The 8,493-nt window shown below is 35.5% G+C and overlaps 1 long non-coding RNA gene across 4 annotated transcripts in view; it reads right to left on the reverse strand.

Moving 5' to 3' along the window:
• Positions 1–585: 585 nt before the first annotated feature.
• LOC145259746 (uncharacterized) overlaps positions 586–8,493 on the reverse strand; it is a 26,831-nt gene continuing 18,923 nt past the window's right edge. For all 4 annotated transcript variants that reach the window (XR_013864197.1, XR_013864198.1, XR_013864199.1 and 1 more), the window contains exons 2-3: positions 8,021–8,115; positions 586–1,096 (exon numbers count right to left, since the gene is read on the reverse strand). This is a non-coding gene — a long non-coding RNA (uncharacterized LOC145259746). The remainder of the gene's footprint in view (positions 1,097–8,020; positions 8,116–8,493) is intronic.

The following is an 8,493-nucleotide window of genomic DNA, read 5'->3' on the forward strand; positions in this document are numbered from 1 at the left end:
TATATATATATATTATATCTATATATATAATGATTATGATGACAATGATGATGATGATAATAATGACACTGATGATGATTTTATTGATGATGGTGATGACGATGACAGCAAGGATGATGATGATGACGACGGTGATGGTGATGACAGTGATGAAGATGATGACAATGAAAACGAGGATCATGTTGACAATGATGATGATGATGACAATGACAATTATGATGATGACAATGATAACATGATGATAATCATGACGATGATGACAATGATGATAATGATAACAATGATGATGATGATAATTATTATGACAAGCATGATAACAATGATGATGATAATCATGACGATGATGATGACAATGATGATGAAGATGTCGATGATGACAATGATAACAATGATGATGATGATAATTATTATGGCAATGATGATGATGATAATTATTATGGCAATGATGATGATTACAATGATGATGATAATAATGATGATGATACACAGAAAATGAGATAAATATGTAATAGCATCTTAAGTTGTATCCATTTTTATTTTTGTTGTTTTTTTGTTATTTTCAAACATTCAAAGACAAAACAAACCCATAGTCAGAATTCTTTATTTTCAACGTTTGTGAACAATTTTTGAAGAAAACGATTTATAAATGGTTTCTTTTTTTATTTCACCTTGATGAAGATTCGTTGGTGCTTGTGTAGATTGCTGAGCTTTTAAACTAACGTGTTTCAGATGAAAACATTATCAGGCACTTCCACATCAAAATTGGTATAAATTCTATAAAATTAAACTCATATTTAAAAAATACTTCACATCATCTACTCGATCATTTCTCATAAATTTTTGGAACTTATATTAATTTCCACATATCATGTAAGTAAGCAATAATGTTTTCACCTGAAATGTGTCGGTTTAAAAGCCCACCAATCTACACCTTTACTGGTTCTTTTACTCATTTAGTTCCATTCTCTTCATTTCTTTTGTGTGAAATACTTGCAGGTTTTCAGGCAATTTTTAACGGATGCTATCGATGTCGGCTTGAATGGGTCCTTTTTATAATTTTTCATGCAAATATCTCTGCATTTCTTTATCATGTTGCCTAAAAGGGAGAAAAGATAAGATTCGTCAAATGTGAGATGGAAAAGGAAGGCATTTTTTTTTGTTTATTACTAAAACATTTGTACTAGCAGTTTCAACACTTTAAATGTGTACAGGTCGGTAGAAAAATAAAAGAGAAACTAAAAACTGAAAAGATTTCTTAAATTTGATCTTTTTTTCTCTCTTTTTCATCCCACACAAGTCATATTCCTATTTGGATGGAGGAGGATACTATTTGGGAACACTCTAAGTAGGAAGTTAAGCAGCAAGATGTCTGTTCACATTAAATTTAAACGTCTGCATGTCAGTACAGTCAGTGAAGCAAGAAAGAGGGAGGGAATTCCAAACTCCAACAGTTCAAGAGAAGAAGCTATTAAAGTAGAAAGCTTTCCAGCGTCTAGAGACCACAACAGTGAAGGGGTGGGATTTTGGCGCTTGTTGGGCTAGTCAGGGATATTCACATGGAGGTGTCGCACAGTGCATTGTGCAGAAGCACCACAAGTGCTGGATTTTCAACAGTGGCGGAGGCCGGATGTACTCGTTGATGGGGTCACAGGTTAAAGTCGTTGACATCGCAGGTGCATCGGCAAACTCGAGACTCATGTAAACAAAAGTGGGTAGCTTGTCAACAGAAGGAGAAAAAACCAGACACGCGCCCGGCTGTTGGAACGCTGCTCGATTGTCCTCCGTCAAAACCACCACCCTCTCTGTTCCACGTCGCCGCTAAGTTTTCTCATTGCTACACGCAACAATTGATTTTAGTAGTTGCAACATTTTAGAAAAAAAGAATAAAAACATTTAGTTTTTCTACAAGGTGTTTCGCATCTGTTTTTGGCCGGAGAGCGCTGGGGAACACATCAGAGGGGACACAAGTGCAATGAGTTCATCAGAGCACATTCCATTAAAGTACTTGTAAAACAGATACAGAGATGCAAGATTACAGCGATGGGACAGGGGTTGGAGCTGTTGACAGTGCGGAACAAATAGGAGACACTTTTTTGGATGCTATCTAAGAGAGAGAGACTAGTGGCAGATGCACAGGCTCAGATGTGGCAACAATATTCAATGCATGGGCGAATGATGGCTTTTTAGTGATACAGAATACTGGCAGGTATAAGTAGTTTTCTAGCATGATAAAGGGAGCCCACCACCCATGCAGCAACCTTGGCGATGTCCTCAATCTATTTGTTCGAATTCATGTTACCTGTGAATTTAAAGCAGAGGAGTTTCAACGATGAGCTTTCAGGTAGCATGTTATTAATCATGGCACTCTCTGGTTAAGAAGGTTTCTTGTGATTGTTAAAGGAAAGCAGCTTAGTCTTAGTAGCATTGAAGCTGACCATTCATTTATGTTTCCTACAACTGGCGGTCATACTCTAAGTTTTCAGCCATTGCCTTGGCATTAAAAAGTGAACACATTTTTTGTAGTAACTAAATTAAAATCTTGTGCATTTTATTACCTTTTTGTTCATTTATATGAAACAGTAGACGTATGTATTAGGGACGGGACGATTCCAGTATTTTTACCGATTCCAATACAATTACCGATTCCGATTCTTTCTAAATCTCTACATATTTAACTATAAAGTTGTTATTTTTCACGACTACCGTAAAAACACATGTTAAATGTGCAGTTATTTTCTTAAACGTAAGAATACACTTGTGAGGGATGATCTATCGATTTTAGTTTTACTAATAGGTTAAAATCAATAGATATTCATTATTTTAGTTTTACTATCAGCGGTAGAATAGTTTTCTTTAAAGAAAACCAAATAAAAAAAAGTCAATTAAAAGAATCGTTGGCATCGGAAAATAGGCACAAATTTTTCCAATTCCGATACCCCCAAAATATCCGATTTTGATTCCGATTAATCAACCTAACACTAGTATATATGTATGACTGTTTGGAAATAGTTAACCGATAAACTCTTAAACTACTGGTTACATAACAGTGAAATTAACAGGAAATTGTAATAAGAAACCAAAGATGGTTGATAACAAGTAAAATCTTTGTTTGGATGGATGAATAACGCATACAGAAATATGCCAGCAAGTTGAAATGCAAATTGTTCATTTCAACTTACCGACATATTTCTATTACTTTTGCTCATGTGCAAATTCATTCATTGCTTGAAATAGTTTAATTTAACTTTAAACCGTTTTTATTTATCTGTCAATAGCTCAAATGGTAGAGAACATGACTAGAGAGTTAAATGTTTTAGTTTCGATTCTAGCTGATGGCACCAAAGTCATTTCTTTTGAAATCCGTACTATATACTAGGTACAATATAATAATAGAGAATTGACTCTGGAATTATAAATACGAAATCTGCATGAATTAGAATATTATATTTAAGCGTAGTTTATGACCGATAAGCCCCCCCCCCTGCCAGCTAGTTAAAAAAAATACAATTTGACCAAAAAATAAATTAAAAAAAACAATTATTTTGCAGCTGACAATGTTGTGCAAAAAACTTTTGTCAACATGGGGTGAAGAAATTTTAAGATTTTTTTTTTTTTTTTTTACAGTGGTCACCACTTATCAAGGCCCGGAAGCCACTCAGGGATAAGGGTTATTGCAAGTACATTACGTTAGTGTGGATATTTGATGAAGTGTTTACTTAAGGGGGCGGTTAATTAGGAATTTGTTAACGTTGAAGACATCCAAGTTGTAGACAGGTGGGAAGCAGGCAGACGGAACAGAGTTTCACAGGCGTGCAGTTCTAAGAAAGAAGCTTTGTTCATGGAATCCACGTTTTGATTTAGGCACAGATAAAGAGTGGGGGAAATTTTAATAAAAGTTAATGCTTCTCTACTTTTCATGATTTGTTGCTTCATAATTGAGTGCACAACGCTTCTACACTATCAGAACAAAATTGCGTAAATCGTAAAACTGAATTTCACATGAAAACAATGGTATTTTACGTATTCCTCGTATTTTTAAGATGATTATATCCAAAAATTACGAAAATCGATAAGGCAGAAAATTATTTATTAAAGAAAATAGAAAATAGAATTTGAAGAAAACGATCGTATTTGCTTATATAAGAGAGAGGAGAGTTCAAAAGGGAGGTCATTTTCCGTTTTGATTTATTTTATAAAAACAAGATGGCGACAATTTTTCACCTGCTATCACGATTAAAGTTGTTTTGTTTCATAATTCAATAATATTCAGGTAATTTCAACTGCGTAATTTGGATGCTACCATTGTAAGTTATTAGAATTGACAAAAAAAAAAAAAAAAAAAGGAAAAAAATCAGTTGAAACCATTGTTTTTTATCTGAAAACTCCATTTGTCGACTACAAAATCTTGTCCCAATTCTGTAGAAGTGCCAAATTAACTTTTATTGGCTGTGGTAACATTTATTTCTTGTTTGTATATATTTAATTTATTAGAATTAACACAAAAAAAAATCAGTAGAAACCATTTTTTTTCTATCTGAAAACGCCATTTACCGACTAAAAAATTACGTTTTGATAGTGTAGAAGTTCCGAGTGCATATATGCAAATGCATATGAAATGCAAAGAAAATGATGTCACTGTAAAGAAAAAGACTATAACAAAAAGAGAGAGGATGTGAGAGAAGACGATCATGTTAAAGATTATGTGACGCCATAGCCATAACGAGAAGTCATGTGTGGCAGGAGAATGAGGAAATAAATGTTGTTGTTATAACAAAAAAAAAAAAAAAGCGAGTTGAAGTTCTTTCCTATTCTTTGTCTACTTTGCGATTCAGACTATGTGTTGGGGACTTTGTGGCTCAGTGGGAGATGCTATTTTCTCTTCCCTGCAATCTGTTTCCCACAGAAGGAGCGTTGCGAGCCTGTCTTTGTTTTATCGTTATTTTCATCACAAGTGCTCGTCTGAGCTCCAATCTCTGGTCCCCCTCGCCAAACTTTCATGAAAAACACACATCTAGCTGAAACTACTGTCAATAATTTCCCCCACTCTTTGACTGTGCCTAAATCAGAACATAGATTCCATGAACAAAGCTCCTTTCTTAGAACTGCACGCCTGTGGAACTCTCTTCCGTTTGCCTGTTTCCCAGCTGACTGCAACTTGGTTGTCTTAAAGTCCAACATAAACAAATTCTTGATGAACCGCCCCCTTAAGTAATCCAATTTATCAAATTTCCAATTTAGAAAGTACAACAACTTATTATTCAATAAAGTACAAAAATTTAAAAAAATTCCTTATTCTATGGAGTTTCAAAGAATAGCGCTTATCCTTAGAGGAAATGATATTCAAGGGCAGGTTATGAATTTTGCCGGCTAGCACATAAATTGAAAGCTATATATATTATGCAAGAAGTCATATTTGTATGAAAGTGAATGATAATGCAAAATATATGCGTTAAAAAGAATATTCCAAATGAAGTCGAAGCTCTATAATGAAAAATAGAAAAATGTGGTACAATTCCAAGAAAAATACTGAATGGTGAAATGCAGAAACCCACATGAATTAATCGAATAGAAATAGTGATGATCCAAGTTATTTGATAATAAATGTGATTACATTTCTAAAGGTAAAAGTTGCCATCCTGTTATGCAGTCCATGACATGAATAGCGCGATTAGTGCAAGATGTCGTTGAGTGCGATGGAGTTCAAAAAGTTAGATTCATCAAAGCCAGCAACACTGCTCTTATGTGTTGCATACGCATTAGTTGCAGGTGCATCCCCAAATATAAGAAGGAGGGATGACACGTGCTTAGAGAGTTAGAGTTCAGTTCAAGTTTAGAGTTGACAGTTCGAGCCCGACACACACAGCCATCAGCTATTCTGAGAAGATGGAAGACTTCTCATGGAAGCAGCGAAAGGTAGCGATGTATGACATAAATCGATAGAAAAATTTCCACTCTCCTCCCAAGGATGAGCAGAACAGGGACGCAACATTTGAAACTGAATAAAGTTCCAATTGTCCAGAGAAATGAGACTTGCATCAGTTCTATGCATGAAAGCGCTTTTGTTCCAGGACAACTGACGTCAGGACACAAACCACTCGAGGATACGGGAAGAAATGCAGAAGAAGATATGAGGTACATTCTACTGCTTTGTTTTATAAAGCCCTCAAAAGGGATGATGTGCCGTAAATGTGAACATTGACACACAAAATAAGCAGACAACTCCCCACCCCCATGCAACAATCCTAAAATTGTGGTAGAAGATTTTTCCACTAAGAAAAGGCGCTATTATTGGCCTCCTGGCAAGAGAGAAAAACTTTGTTTTCTTCCATTGGCCCATATAAATAAAGTGTTTAGATTTAAGTTTTATTGATGGTTTAAAATCAATTAATGTTTACCGTTTTATCATTAGTACCCGCGATGAAAAATAAATAATAGAAAAACAAAGATAATTAAAAGAATCGTTTTTGGCATTGGAATAGAGGCACAACTTTTACGATTCTGATATCCCCCAAAATTCTGATTTTTCCAATTTGCGATTAATCATAAAACTACCGCTAGCAGGTCATGTTATTGGCATTATTATTATTAATAATTAATTATTCCATAGGGGACTCATTCATATGTAAAGCTAAGTATGTCCAAGGCTGGAGTACTGCTGCCACATCTGGGCAGGAGCTGCTAAAATAGCCTATCCTGCCTGGACAGAGTACAAAATAGACTTTGTGGCTTAGTGGGGGATGCCCTTTTCTCTTCCCAGCAACCTCTCTCCCACAGAAGAGATGTTGCGAGCCTGTCTGTTTTATCGTTATTTTCATGCCAAGTGCTCGTCAGAGCTCCAATCTCTGGTCCCCCCTTGCCAATCTTTCACGATAAACACCCGTCTAACTGAAACCACTGTCAGTAATTTTCCCCACTCTTAATCTGTGCCTAAATCAAAATGTAGATTCCGTGAACAAAGCTTCTTTTTTAGAAGTGCACGCCTGTGGAACTCTCTTCTGTTTGCCTGTTTCCCACCTGACAACAACTTGGATGTCTTCAAGTCCAACATAAACAAATTCCTGATGAACCGCCCCCTTAAGTAAGACACTTTATCAAATCTCCAATATTAACGATTACGACGATACTATCCCATTGATTACTGTACACGCAGTAACCCTTATCCACGAGTGGCTTCTAGGCCTTGATAAGTGGTGACCTCCATGTAAAAAAAAAAATATATATATATTAATGTTGGCATTCTGTGGATCTTCAGCATAAATAGAGACACACTAATATTATTGTAGCTCTTTTGTTAAAACTGCAAAAGTATTTATCTAAGCTAGCAGGGACGTCCGGCGTAGCCTGGTTGTAAAATACATTTAAATACGATATTTTAATTTATGCAGATTTCATATATATTATTATAGAGTCAATTTTCTATCGATTCTTATATATTATAAAGTTGTGATTTAAAAAATAAAAAAAAACTATATTCATGTGACTTGGGTGCATCAGTTTGAATTGAAACTGAAACAAATACTTATGAAGAATTCTTGGTAAAATTATTTATTTCAAGAAATGGAAGGTCATAACAATTAAACGACAGTCACTCGGAAGGAAAAAGATGCAAGAGTGACACACAAAATAACACACCCGCTATCGTATTAATATATAGATGATAAATAGAATATCTGAAGTATGGTATAATCACGTTGACACTTTGGTTCCAGCTGGATCACTGAAGTTAAGCAATGTTGAATCTAGTCAGTACTACATGGGTGACCATTTGGAATTTCTAGGTACTGTACGTGCTCTCCGCTTATCTTGGCATTGTTTCCAGTCGCCTTGGGCTTTTCTTTGCCACTGGACTCAAGCAGTGTTGATTCAGGAGAAATGTGGTTGGAATTGCACAACCCTTGCTTCACAGTTGCACATGCAGCGGCCCCTATAAGGGGGTATCCTTTGTCTTTCGAGACTGAAGTACGGCATTGGAATAAGCAATAACAGAAGAAAGTTTAATAATTTGATTAAATGTTGAGACCTGTTAATTGGCCATCTTCACTCGAGAATGCAGAGGAAACGGTCAACATGATGGCAACGAAGAAGATGATTACTGGCAATTTCATGGTTAAGATCCTGAAAAGAAACAAGGAAGAAAATGATCTAAGATTAATTAACGAATAAACAAAGCAGCATTCGGGTGGATTGAACCGACTTGCTCTAAAGGAGAAAATTTCATGGGAAAATCAAATTCATAAGCGCTTCACAGTCATATGTATAATATTATTGGCATCCCTCCCAACAGGTTGGGAAATGAGGGTGATAAAGATAAAAAAAGTATGACAATAGAGAGGGATATGGGTTTATCAGCAGAAGAATGGAAAAGAAGTTGTTCACAAAGGCATACAAAAGGAAGGTGACATGGGATTGTTGGTCAAGGTGTAGCAGTTATTTTGAGACAAAAGACCGAACAAAGATAGATATATATTTAGAGTTATGAGATGCTTTCAATAA

This window comes from Euprymna scolopes, chromosome 35 (assembly GCF_053919585.1).
Source record: "Euprymna scolopes isolate OS-2025 chromosome 35, ASM5391958v1, whole genome shotgun sequence".
NCBI classification, from domain to species: domain Eukaryota; kingdom Metazoa; phylum Mollusca; class Cephalopoda; order Sepiida; family Sepiolidae; genus Euprymna; species Euprymna scolopes.